We start from the raw sequence: 13,403 nt of genomic DNA, 5'->3' as shown, positions 1-13,403 counted from the left end.
TGGGTGTGGGTAGGGTGTGTGGGTGGATGTTGGTGTGAGTGTGTGTATGGAGGAGGCAAGTGCGGGTGTGGCTGTGGGTGCGTGGGTGCGTGGCGCCTTTGGAATATTGGTGCAGGAGGGATTCAGTAGACGGTGACAGGCTCGGGAGACAGCCAATTATATCCACAGGTGATGGTTGGGGACAGGTAGAAATGGGAGAAGCAAGAGGACGAGGACGACGAATATAATGAAAAGAAGGAATACCAGAGGAAGAATGAGAGAGGAATATGTGGAGGAGGAGGAATATGGAAAGGTAGAACGAGAAAGAGTAAGAGGAGGAGGAGGAGGAGGAGGAGGACGTGAAAGTAGAAGTAAACAGTAAGGAGTCCATCAAGAGAGACCACAGTAATACGAGTAATTTCTTGAGTGTATGTCTGTCTTCACGTCCATTAGTGTGTCTCTTCATGTACGGTATTCCTGCTTGTGTAACTTACGCATATAATGTTTGTGTATTCTTATTGTTATTTTCGTTATTCTAGACGAAGTTGGGACTCTCCTTTTGTTACATATAAAAACCTAATCATACTTACATCGTACTTACCTAATCATACTTTCATACATATCAAATCATACTTACACACCTGCGCATTATATTTTGTTGGATATGTTTGTGTGTTGTTGTTGCTGTTCGCGTCGTTATAGGAAAGTAAATAAGGTTGGAGGCATACACTATAGATGGGAGTGGCCTCTTCTGTGTTATAAATAGAAATATAATCAATAAACATATACGAATATCTGCGCATTATGTTTTGTTAGAGAGAATGAATGAACTTGTGTTGTGATATGTGTTGCCTGTGTGATTTATTATTTGGTATGTTCATTCTCGTTAATATATTGTAAACGAAAATAATTTGATATTGTATGAAATTACCAAACCACAGCGGTGAATTTAAACTCATACGGAAGGAAAAATAAACCGCATTCCAAAACTTTTATTCGTGGGGGGGAGAGAGAGAGAGAGAGAGAGAGAGAGAGAGAGAGAGAGAGAGAGAGAGAGAGAGAGAGAGAGAGAGAGAGAGAGAGAAAGAAAGAAAGAAAAAAATGAAAGAAAGAAAGGAATGAAAGAAAGAAAGAAGAAAAGAGAGAGAGAGAGAGAGAGAGAGAGAGAGAGAGAGAGAGAGAGAGAGAGAGAGAGAGAGAGAGAGAGAGAGAGAGAGAGAGAGAGAGAGAGAGAGAGAGAGAGAGAGAGAGAGAGAGAGAGAGAGAGAGAGAGAGAGAGAAGGGTGGAAATAAGTTGGGGAAAGAAAGTTTTCATCCTGTCCTTTTAAAAGAACTTGTGTCGTGAGCAAGGCGAAAATGCTGCTTCGGGGAGATTGTAACCTTAATATTGCGGCCAAGTGTTCTTTTTCTGGAGTTTGCCGGTGTTTAGATCCTTGCTTCCTCCTCCGCGTCCTCGTTCTCGTTCTCTTTACCCTCCCTTCTCTTCTTTGTTGTCCTCGCTATCCTATCTATCCTCTTCCTCCTTCTCTTCGTCATCCTCGTCCTCGTCCTCTTTTCTACCCCTTCCCTCCTCCTATTCACCCTCCTTTTCCTCTTTTCTACCCCCTCTTTCCTCCTCTTGGTAATCCTTGTCCTCTTTTCTACCACGTCTTCCCTCCTCTTCGGCCTCTTCGTCCCCCTCCTCTTCATCCTCCCTCCTTCTCTTCCCTCTCCTCGTCTTCTTCCTTCTTCGCTCTCCTCCTCCTCCTCTTCGCCTTCCTCGTTCCCGTCCCCTTTATCCTCCCTCCTTCTCTTCACCCTCCTCGTCTTTTTCCTTCTTTCTTCTCCCTTCCTCCTCCTCTTCTTCTTCGCCCTCGTCCTCGTCCTCCTCCTTGTCTCTTTCCTTCCCCCTTCGTCCTCCTTTTCACGTTCCTCGTCCTCGTCCTTCCTTCTACCCCATCCCTCCACCTCCCCTTCGCCCCTCCTTCTTCCCTTCGTTGTCCTCGTCCTCGCCATCCCTTCTCCCCCTCCCTGATCTCTGGCAGTAAAAATAGTCTTGTTTTAGCCGAGGGGACAAACTAAAACCCCTGAGACTTCGTTATTTCACCTTCTCCGTGGCTCAACAGGGGAAAAGTTTTAGAGGAACAGTGTGTGCGCGCGTGTGTATGTGTGCGTGTGTGTGTGTGTGTGTGTGTGTGTGTGTGTGTGTTAAATATATAAAACAAAATTGTGTGTTCCTGTCTGTCGTAAATCTGTTTATCCCACACTAATCCATTCTCAGAACTTCCTCTTCAATAAACAATCTCCCTGTTCCCCACCGTCCCTCCCTCCCCTCCCTTCCCTCTCTCCCCGCAGAAAGAGATCCAAAAATGATAATAACAACAATAATAAATCAAATAAAACTCCAGGGAACGAGGAAAACTCTGTAGGGTGCATCGTCATTAAGAAGATGAAATTTAAACTCAGCAAGCAGAAGCTAATCACGAAAGTGGAGCTGATGGCAGACTGATTCACGTAAATCCAATAATGGAGGAGAGGGAGGGGGACGAGGAGGAGGAGGAGGAGGAGGAGGAGGAGGGAGATCGTGCGTGATGATTGGAGATGAGAGGCGCAGGTTGGTGTTCGGGATCACATGCTCGATCCTAAACCTTTTGTCTCCGGTGTGGCGGCGGCGGCGGCGGCGGTGGTGGGGACTGGAGGATCAGCTGTCGAAACACTAAAACGATGAGACTGATTATAATAGTGACATTGTGTGGCTGGTTGTATTTGAAGGTTTGTGGGTCTGTTGTTGGGTACCTGATTGTTGGGGGGAGGGGGGAGGGGCAGATGTGGTGGGTGAGTTGGGTGAGCTGTCGAAAAACTAACAACAAAGACGATGATGCTGATTATAAGAGTGACATTATGTAGCTGGTTGTAGGTGAAGACTTGGGGGGATGCTGTGGATACCTGGTTGCTGGGATGAAGGTGAGGGGGAAGACATGCGTGGGTGGGGGGCGTTTATAAAGTGGGTGTGAAGGGTGAAGGGAATGATGGCAATAGTCAGGGCAGATCATAGAAATAAGTGATACAAATAAACACTAGAGGTTCCTTCATCTCAAGAAACCCCAACATACATATCAGTAACATATATTAATTGCTGTCTTATACTGAGGTCTCCGCCGGCGACTTTTTTTTTGTTTGTCACTTTTTGTTTTCTGTTTTAGTTTTGTAACGCACAGTAACGTAACATAGCCGGCATGAATACAAGAGGGGGCCCACTAAATACATAACACAGGGCTTGGACCCAACTTTATCTCCAAGAATCACAAAAATACTGATCATCAACACAAAATAATTCATCTGGTTCATAGCTCCGCCAGTGGATTTTTTTTCACGTTAACAATGACAGTCCTTTTTATCTATGGGAACCACAAAATTACTGATCAGCATCAAATAATTAATCTGTTTCATACCTCCGCCAGTGGATTTGTTTGTTAGTTTTTATTTTTCGTTTTTCTTTTTTTCAAGTGCGGTAACATAACGTACCATAACATAACATAACATAACATAACAAATACAAGAGGGGGACCACTAAATAAAGGATACAGGGGCTCACATAATTCAGGATACAGGTATTCACTTAATACAGAATACAGATGTTCACATAATACAGGATACAGGTGTTCACATAATACAGGATACAGGTGTTCACATAATACAGGATACAGGTGTTCACATAATACAGGATACAGGTGTTCACATAATACAGGATACAGGTGTTCACATAATACAGGATACAGGTGTTCACATAATACAGGATACAGGTGCTCACATAATACAGGATACAGGTGCTCACATAATACAGGATACAGGTGCTCCCATAATACAGGATACAGGTGCTCACATAATACAGGACACAGGGGTCCACACAATACATGATGCAGGGCTCCACTCTATACAGGATACAGGGGTTCACATAATACAGGATACAGGGCTCCACTCTATACAGGATACAGGGGTTCACATAATACAGGATACAGGGCTCCACTCTATACAGGATACAGAGGTTCACATAATACAGGATACAGGGGTCCACATAATACAGGATACAGGAGTCCACTATTTATAGGATACAGGGGTTCACATAATACAGGATACAGAGCTCCACATAATACAGGATACAGGGGTTCACATAATACAGGATACAGAGCTCCACATAATACAGGATACAGGGCTCCACTATATACAGAATACAGGGGTTCACATAATACAGGATACAGGGCTCCACTATATACAGGCTACAGGGGTACACTCAACAAAGGAGGGGATACACCACTAGGGGTCCTTGAAACATAACATCACCTTGGGCCTCCTGAAGACTAGAACCGGTTTGGGGAGTGCCGGCGTTTCCACAGGTGAGGGGAGGCAGGAGAAAGGTAAAAGGGTGGGTTGGGGGTCCTAGGTGAGAGGGGGGAAGGGGGAGGGTACTTGGGGGAGGTCCTGGTGGGGGTAACTAAAAAACAAGAGACGGTAACGGTAGGGGGTGGCTGAGACGAGGTGAAGTGAGGAGAGAGAGAAAGAGAGAGAGAAAGGAGCCGGGAGGGAATGGGGGAAAGGTAAAGAAAGGGAGAGAGGTGGAGTGGAATGAGAGGCGAGGGGAAGACCTGGGAGCTAAAGAGAAGAGAAGGGAGGGAGGGAGAGAGGAAGGGAGGGAGGGAGGGAGGCGTGTGAAGGAAAATCTAATAAAGCAAATTCGGAGAGAGGGAAAAACGAGAGGAAAATGGTGGGATGGAGGAGGAAATGAGAAGAGCGAAAGAAATATATAATGCAAGGAAGAGAAGGGCGATAAAATAATGATCAAGAAGGAATAAAAATAAAAGAGTGCAAGGAGTGACAGAAGAAAAAAAAGATGATGATAATTAGATAAACACAAGAGGTGAAAAATAATAATGAAAGGGAATAATAAAAAGAAAAGATAGACACCAGGATGATAAACGAGGGAGAATGCACGAGAGATAAACAGAAATCGGATAATCTTGAGAGCAAAGATGGATGAGAAAGGGTTTGGGATGATGAGGAAAGGGTGACGAGAGAGAGTGGGGGGGAGGGGGAGAATGGGAAGGGAAGGACAAACAATAAAGGAATGGGAAAGGGAAACTAATGAAGAAATGTTGGGAAGAAGGAAGAGAGGAAGGAAGAGAGAGACAGGAAAGAATGGGAAGGGAAAAACAAACAATAAAGGGAGGAGAAAACGAATGTACAGAAGTAGGGAGGGAAGAAGAAAGGGAGAGAGAGGGAGAGGGATAAACAACAGTAGCAAGAAAAAGGACACTTCAAAATAATAATAGAGATAGAGGTAGAAATAGAGATAGATTGAGAGAGAGAAAATAAGGGAGGAAGGGGAAAGGGAGAAAAACAGCTGTGATGGGGTATGGGAGGCTGCTGGAAGTGAAGGGAAGAGAGGGAGGGAGGAAGAGGAGGGGAGGGAGGTAGAGTGGGGAGTGACAGCTGCGCCTGGAAATGAGTGGGGGAGGGAGGGAGGGAGGGAGGGAGAGCGAGAGAGGGAAAGAGAGGCAGCGGCGGCGAGCGAGTCGGCGAGATTCTGAGCGTCAGTGAGACTCCGATCCGCCTTTGGGAGAGTGTGTTCGTGCCAGTCTCCGCGCCGCCCACACCCACCTTGGCCTCCACACACGGGGCTAAGGCTGCTAGTGAGTGCGTCCCCCCGTCACACCGTGCACACACCTACCTCAAATCCCCCGCCGTGTAAATACTGGCCCGCTGATCACGATGCTACTGATTTCGGGGGAAGTTAATAGCGAGGAAGTGGAAATCTTGTGTGTCGTGTGTTGAAATTTGTTAGTTAACTGTTCGCCCGTCGGCCCTGCTTTTACTGATTGCGGGAGAAGTTTTAATAGCGGAGAAGTGGGAAGTGGAAATCTCATGCGAGTGTGTTTTGGTGCTGAGATTTATTAGTTTAATGTTCGTTGATTGCCACAGTTACTGATTGCTGGAGAAGTGAACATGGAGAAGAGATGGATAGAGGAAATAAATGTACCACGTGTGACTTTTTAGTTGATAAAATAACGTTACTGACTGCTGGAGTACCCAAATAGAACAGAGAAAGAGAAAATGAAGGCTCCAGCACGTGCTTTCTTAGTACTGAATCAATTACACTTACCGATTCCGTGAGAAGTAAACGGAGAAAGAAAGGATGGAAAGAGGAAATAAGTTCAGTTTTTTATTCTTTTTTATTAGTGAAGTGGTTTTGCTACTGCGTCGTCACCGTGTCTCTTTGAAGTCATCAAGAGGACGAAGTAAAGATACGTAAAATGAAAACTGGTATAATCGCTGCTCTTCACCGTAAACTCCAACTCAGGAGATGGAAATGGAATATTCAGTTATTCAGTGTGATGTCCGTCAAGTGCCTCGGCTGTTCTATCTAGTCAGGGAGGACGAGGAGAGAGGGGAGAGGAGATAAGGACCGTGTGTGTGTGTGTGTGTGTGTGTGTGTGTGTGTGTGTGTGTGTGTGTGTAGTCAGTAAATTGCTGATGTTGACCCGCTGCTGTAAGTCCTGACTCCTGACATGTAAGCTGTAGGAGGAGGAGCAGGAGCAGGAGCAGGAGGAGGAGGAGGAGGAGCAGGAGGAGGAGGAGGAATATAGAAGATACTAATAATTGTATAGTGTATATTTTAATTTGTTAGCCACTCAATTTTGTTACACCCTTAATGGAAAGAGAAAACAGCAGTTGATTTTGACATGGAAGGAAGAGGAGGAGTAGGAGCAGGAGGAGGAGGAGGAATATAGAAGATACTAATAATTGTATAGTGTATATTTTAATTTGTTAGCCACTCAGTTTTGTTACACCCTTAATGGAAAGAGAAAACAGCAGTTGATTTTGACATGGAAGGAAGAGGAGGAGTAGGAGCAGGAGGAGGAGGAGGAATGTAGGAGATACTAATAAATGTAGTGTAGATTTTAATTTGTTAGCCACTCAATTTTGTTACACATTTAATGGAAAGAGAAAACAGCAGTTGATTTTGACATGGAAGGAAGAGGAGGAGGAGGAGCAGAAGAGGAGGAGGAATATAGGAGTTACTAATAAATGTAGTGTATATTTTAATTTGTTAGCCACTCAGTTTTGTTACACATTTAATGGAAAGAGAAAACAGCAGTTGGTTTTGACATGGAACGTAGAGGAGGAGCAGGAGCAGGAGCAGGAGGAGGAGGAGGAATATAGGAGATACTAATAATTGTAGTGTATATTTTAATTTGTTAGCCACTCAATTTTGTTACACATTTAATGGAAAGAGAAAACAGCAGTTGGTTTTGACATGGAAGGAAGAGGAGGAGCAGAAACAGGAGGAGGAGGAGGAATATTTATAGGAGAAGCTAATAATTGTCTAGTGTGTATTTGAAGTAGTTAGCCACCCAATATACTTACTCCCGTGATGGAAAAAGAAAACAGGAGGAAGAGGAAGAGGGGAAGGAGGAGCAGGAGGAGGAGGATCGTAGGAGAAAATAATAATTGTGTAGTGTATTTTTTTAGCCATTCAATTTTGTTCCTCCCTTATGGAAAGAGAAGAGAGTGATATATGTGTTTTTGCAATGATAAGAGGGTAGGTAGGTAGGGGGAGGAAGATAGCCACGAAAAATATGTTAAGCGTGTAGTGTTAAAGCCTTGCACGTCTTCGGGTACCGGCATGTTATATTAGAGTGCCCGGGGAATAGAGATGAACCGAGAATGTAAAATGTTTCGAGCTTGCTGTTGGTGAAGCGCCGCTGTTCGTCCGCTCCTGCTGTTCCTGCCGTGAGAGTTGTAGGAGCGAGAGGAATTTAAATGCAGAGACAATAAGTGTGTGTGTGTGTGTGTGTGTGTGTGTAGGTAGGGTGTTAGGACGTGCATCGTAACTAGAAAACAAGTGTACCGAGTGTTGCTGCAGAGGTGTTCCTGCTGTTATTCCGGTGCTGCTCTGCCTGGGTTGGGAGCGGCAGGAGAGATGAAAAAAAAGAAGAAAAAAAAGAGGAGGAATAAATGTTTGATTTTTTTTTCAGCCTCCCTCCCTCTTTGCAGGAGCGGCATGTTGCGGGCGTTTTTACGTTTGATCACTTTTTGTTTGACTCCCGGCCTGCCTCGTCTTTCTGCAGAAACATGCGGCGTAAATTTTTGAAATCCACAAACCCGCTTCGGAATGTTCTCAAACCTCTTTTACTTTCGTTTCTCGATTATATAAACGAAGCATTTTTTTTTTCGTGGCGAATTTTATTTTCTCATGTTAAACCTCTCTCTCCCTTCCCCCTGTAACCGAAAACTGATAATTACACACAAAATAAAGAATAATAACGGGGCACTATATTCACGTATAGAAGCGCAAGTACGCGTCTAGATATATTTGGTTTTGCATTGCAGGAAACTTAATATGCCCACCAACTGATTCTCATTGCCAAAGTGTTATCCGAAATATTACTTATGATAAAATTCAGAAAAAAAACCTAATTGCCACGTAGAAGGTAACCCCATCCAAAAAATAACGCACAATCTTAAGTAATAATGTAAAGTAGAGGTTTATTCAGCAAACTGTGTGCGAGGATATATAGCGGAGAGAGAGAGAGAGAGAGAGAGAGAGAGAGAGAGAGAGAGAGAGAGAGAGAGAGAGAGAGAGAGAGAGAGAGAGAGAGAGAGAGAGAGAGAGAGAGAGAGAGATCCAGACTTCCTCTTGGTAGGTGGATTAATGCAAAGTGGTTTACGATGGGAGTTGAGACACAGAAAGCCCCCGCAGACCATGGAGGAGGAATACGAAGAGGAGGAGAAGGAGGAGGGAGAAGAGGAGGGGGAGGAGGAGGGATAGGAAGAGTAACGGAGAGGGAAACCAATCTCGGCTGGTGTGGGTGTAAAGGGCAGCGAGCAAAAGGGAGACAGGCGTGTAACAAAGGTTGGGACGCCATTTATTGTAACTGCTGTGTGTGTGTGTGTGTGTGTGTGTGTGTGTGTGTGTGTGTGTGTGTGTTTCTTGTTTACTGGTTGTTTCTTTTTTGCTGTCTCTTTGTCCCTTGTCTGTCTCTCTCTCTCTCTCTCTCTACACACACACACACACACACACACACACACACACACACCTGACGCGCCCCTCTATACCTGTCAAACACACCAATTAATTGATAATTAGGGGCCATTATCAGACAGTGCCAGGGAAAGACAGCTATGTCACAAGGGAACCTGCGCCCCGCTGACACTGCCTTCACCACCACTCCCACTACCACCACCACCATCGCCACTACCACCACCACTACCACTACCACCACCACCACCATCGCCACTAACACCACCACTACCACCACCATCGACACTAACACCACCACTACCACCACCGCCACTAACACCACCACTACCATCTTCATCTTCACTACTAATACCAACACTCATCAAAACCACCACCACCACCATCACCACCTCCACCACTGCTTCCACCACCACCACCACTACCTCTACCACCACCACCATCGCCACTACCACTACCACTACCATCTTCATCTTCACTACTAACACCAACACTACCATCACTACCACCAGCCCCACCACCACTACCAACGCTATCACCATCATCACCTCCAGCACCACCACTACCACCGTCATCACCGTCTTCATCAATAGCAGCGCCAGAAAAGGAAAGATAAGAAACGAATGAGAATAGAAGAAAAAAAAATAGTAGGAGAGAGAGAGAGAGAGAGAGAGAGAGAGAGAGAGAGAGAGAGGGGTGGGGAGGAGAGGAGGGAAGGGTTTGAGGGAGAGAGGGAGGTAGAAACACGCCTTGACACTCACTCCAATCTAATAAAGGATAAATTCAACAGCTCTCGGCGCCGCTCCCTCCTTCCTCTCTTCCTCGTCCTCTCTCCTCCTCCCCTTCCTCTTCTTGGCCTCATTCTTATTTCGTAGTTCTTGTACCACCTCTTCTGTTTGCTGTTGTTCCTTTTTTTGTTCTTGTTCTTTTGTCTCCTCTTCCTCCTCCTCCTCCTCCTTTTCCTCTGTCCTCCCCTTGCTCTTTTTGGTCTCATTCTTAGCTTGTAGTTCTTGTATCTCTCCTTTTGTTTTTGGTCGTGTTCTTTCTCTCCTCTTCCTCCTTTTCCTCCTCCTCCTCCTCCTCCTTCTCCTTCTCTTCTTCCTGTTTCTTTTTTTTTCTTTTCTTTTTTTTCTTTTCTTCTTTTTCTCCCTTTTCTTCTTCTTCTTTTTTTTCTTCTTTTTCTTCTTCTTCTTCTTCTTCTTCTTCTTCTTCTTCTTCTTCATCCTTATTTATTTTACTATTATCACTTCTTCAGGGAATCAACTATCATCATCATTACCATCATCATCATCACCTCCACCACCATCATCATCATCATCATCATCCAATATGCCACAAGTTAGCCACATACAGCCAAGTCACACAAACCCAGACGTCCATTCGATCGATAGAATAGAGAACGAGCGAAACCCACAGGGACCACACGCCTATCCCTATACGTGTGAATGGCACCCAGTTTCCTTTTCGTCCAGCACCACATTGTATTGTCACGTCCTCGAGTAAGGGAGATTGCCTCGTGATTGGCTCTACCTTGTGGGCCCCCAGTGAGGCTTCCCATAGTGTTAGGAGACGGAGGACGCTAGAAGGACACACACACACACACACACACACACACACACACACACACACACACACACACACACACACACACACACACACACACACACACAAGTAGGGCTGCCCATTGTGAAGGCAAGCACCACCCATGTCTACCATCCACTCACCGCTCCTTTGTTTGGCTCGCGTTGTCAGTGTTCTCTCTTATTGAGGATCCGGATATGAAAGGTGAGGAGGAACAGCGGTATACTATAGTGTTTAGGAGAGTCTTTTAGAAAGTTTAATAATGGATAGATATAGGGGCTCCTTGCTCTCTGGTTGTAGTGGTGTTTTTTGTTGTTTTTTGTTGTTCGTGTTCTTTTTCTTGTTCTTGTTTTCTTGTTGTTCTTGTTCTTGTTCTTCTTCTCTTTGGTCATCATTATTTACTATTTATGTTACTTGACATTTGTTTATAAGCATAACCTTCACACTTCTCAATGACACTGTTTTTGATCATCTTTTCTAGCTGTTTCCTTCAAGCATAGACTTGGGTTCCATGTTCTCTTGGGTAGATATGTAATATAATTTTTCTTACAGTGATAATTTTTAAGTATCATCTTTACAATTCACAGACTCAAGGGCCGATGAAACTGATGTGAATACTGAAGCCACGCACTGCTATATCGTAAGCCCGCAACTAATGGCCGCTTTCACAGTCACTTTTCTTTGTTTTCATCGTTACCAATGGCGTCGCCGCTCATTGGTAACGATCAAAACAGAAAGCGGCCCTATATTTCTACCTACACAATTCCATCCCAGACTTCGTGACGGCTGAGAGTACCGTGTCCCCCTCTGTCTGTTTATGAAGAGGGAACCGTAATAGCAGTGTGTCGATGCCCGGTGGCACGCGACTCGTATTCCGAAGGCCATTACACTGTGTTAGGCTCCCCTCGACTACTGCCACTTCGGAGGGGGTGGACTCGAATTGGTTCTGAGGGGAAGAATACTTTGTTAGAGGGGAGTATCCACTCACCTCTTGAACTAAATCTGGCCGTTCTTTTAGCATATCCTTTTGATGCCATTATATAAATAGTATTAAGGGGAGCTTGTGTTACTTTAGAGAAGAGTTTGTTTGGAATAGTTTGTTACCCTTCGAACTATCTCTAGCCATTTTTTTATACCATTTCCTTTTGTTGCCATCATAGTAATTACACATTTTAGAGCTTGTGTTAGGGAATAGTTTGTTGAAAATAGTCATTTCTTGAACTAAATCTGACCATTCTCTTTGCCATATCCCTTTGTTGCCATTATAGGAACCACATTTTTGAGAGCTTGTGTTTTGCCCATCCCTTGGTCAGCCTCTAATACCATATAAAAAAGAGGGGGCAGTTAAAGGGCCGCCGAGAGTGGTGTGTTAATGCAAATGGGTTTAAGATGAAAATGGAAGGAGGATTACCGCTGATAGCTTCGTTAATGGCCAAGTAAATATATTCTGGTATTAACAAAACTCATTTAGTGGTTCGGGGAGCAGCTGAGCATTGGTAGGGGCTGAGCGTGGTGCTGGGGAGGGAGGGGAAGGTGAGTGCGTATGTGGAAAGGAATAGGCGAGGGTGGCGGAATGGAAAGGTTAGGGTTATGTGGAAATGGATAGGTGAGGATGGCGGACTGGAAAGGTTAGGGTTTGTAAGGGAAGGGAAAGAGAAAGGCAAATAGGAAGGGAAAGAGAGGGAAAACGCTCCATAAAAGTGTCAGGAAAATTTGTATGGGTAAGATAATTGTGCATAAGAAATTGTGGTAGTTGTAGCAGCAGCAGCAGTAGTAATAGTAGTAGTAGTTGTAGTAGTAGTAGCACAAGTAGTAGAGCCGTAACAATAATAATGATGATGACAATAATAATAATAATAGTAATAATAATAATAATAATAATAATAATAATAATAATAATAATAATAATAATAATAATAATAATAATAATAATAATAAGCCACTCCTAAATATTTACAACACACACACACACACACACACACACACACACACACACACACACACACACACACACACACACACACACACACACACACACACACACAGTTGAGCTAATTAAATACCTAAGCGCCACAGTTCTTGCCCAGCCTGCCATCCTACTGCCGACGTGGAGGAGGTGTGAGAGCGGTGAAGGACAGAGAATGGAGGGTGTGGTGGGAAGCTGGAAGGATGAAGGGGGGGATACGTGGCGGGGATAGAGTGCGGTGGGAGGGGGGAAGGGGAAAGCTTTGTGAGGCGTGGGCGAGGGTATTTTGGACAAGGTGGAGTGTGGAAGGTGAGCGGATAGACAAGAGATTACTGGAGACTGCGAGGAGGTAGTGGTGGAAACAAGGTGGAGTGTGGAGGGAGGGTGGAAGGGTAAGGAATAAGTGTAGGGTGCAGGGTAGTGATGAGGGACAGAAGGTGGAGTGTGAAAGTCAATAGGAGAGGCAAGGGATTACTGGAGACTGTGTGGGAGTGGTAGTGGAAACAAGGTGGAGTGTGGAGGGATGGTGGAAGGGAAGAAATAAGTGTAGGGTGCAGGGTAGTGATGAGGGACAGAAGGTGGAATGTGGAGGGGGAGTGGAGAGGGAAGGGATGAGTGGAGACTGCGTGGGAGTGGTGGTGGAAACAAGGTGGAGTGTGGAGGGAGGGTGGAAGGGAAGAGATAAGTGTAGGGTGCAGGGTAGTGATGATGGACAGAAGGTGGAGTGTGGAGGGGGAATGAAGAGGGAAGGGATGAGTGGAGAGTGCGTGGAAGTGGTGGTGGAAACAAGGTGGAGTGTGGAGGGCGAGATGAAGGTAAAGGATAATTATTGGGTGTGTTGGAGTGATGGCAGACAGAAAG

At 45.0% G+C, this 13,403-nt stretch overlaps 1 protein-coding gene across 1 annotated transcript in view; it reads left to right on the top strand.

Moving 5' to 3' along the window:
* Positions 1 to 5,415: 5,415 nt before the first annotated feature.
* The window catches only part of LOC127004427 (zwei Ig domain protein zig-8-like), a 55,096-nt gene continuing 47,108 nt past the window's right edge, over positions 5,416 to 13,403 (top strand). Inside the window, exon 1 of the mRNA XM_050872107.1 lies at positions 5,416 to 5,645. The gene's annotated coding sequence lies outside the window, so the exon portion shown is untranslated. The remainder of the gene's footprint in view (positions 5,646 to 13,403) is intronic.

This window comes from Eriocheir sinensis, chromosome 28, assembly GCF_024679095.1.
Source record: "Eriocheir sinensis breed Jianghai 21 chromosome 28, ASM2467909v1, whole genome shotgun sequence".
NCBI classification, from domain to species: domain Eukaryota; kingdom Metazoa; phylum Arthropoda; class Malacostraca; order Decapoda; family Varunidae; genus Eriocheir; species Eriocheir sinensis.
The sequence above is the reverse complement of the archived record's forward strand: the minus strand, read 5'-3'. Positions and strand labels throughout refer to the sequence as shown.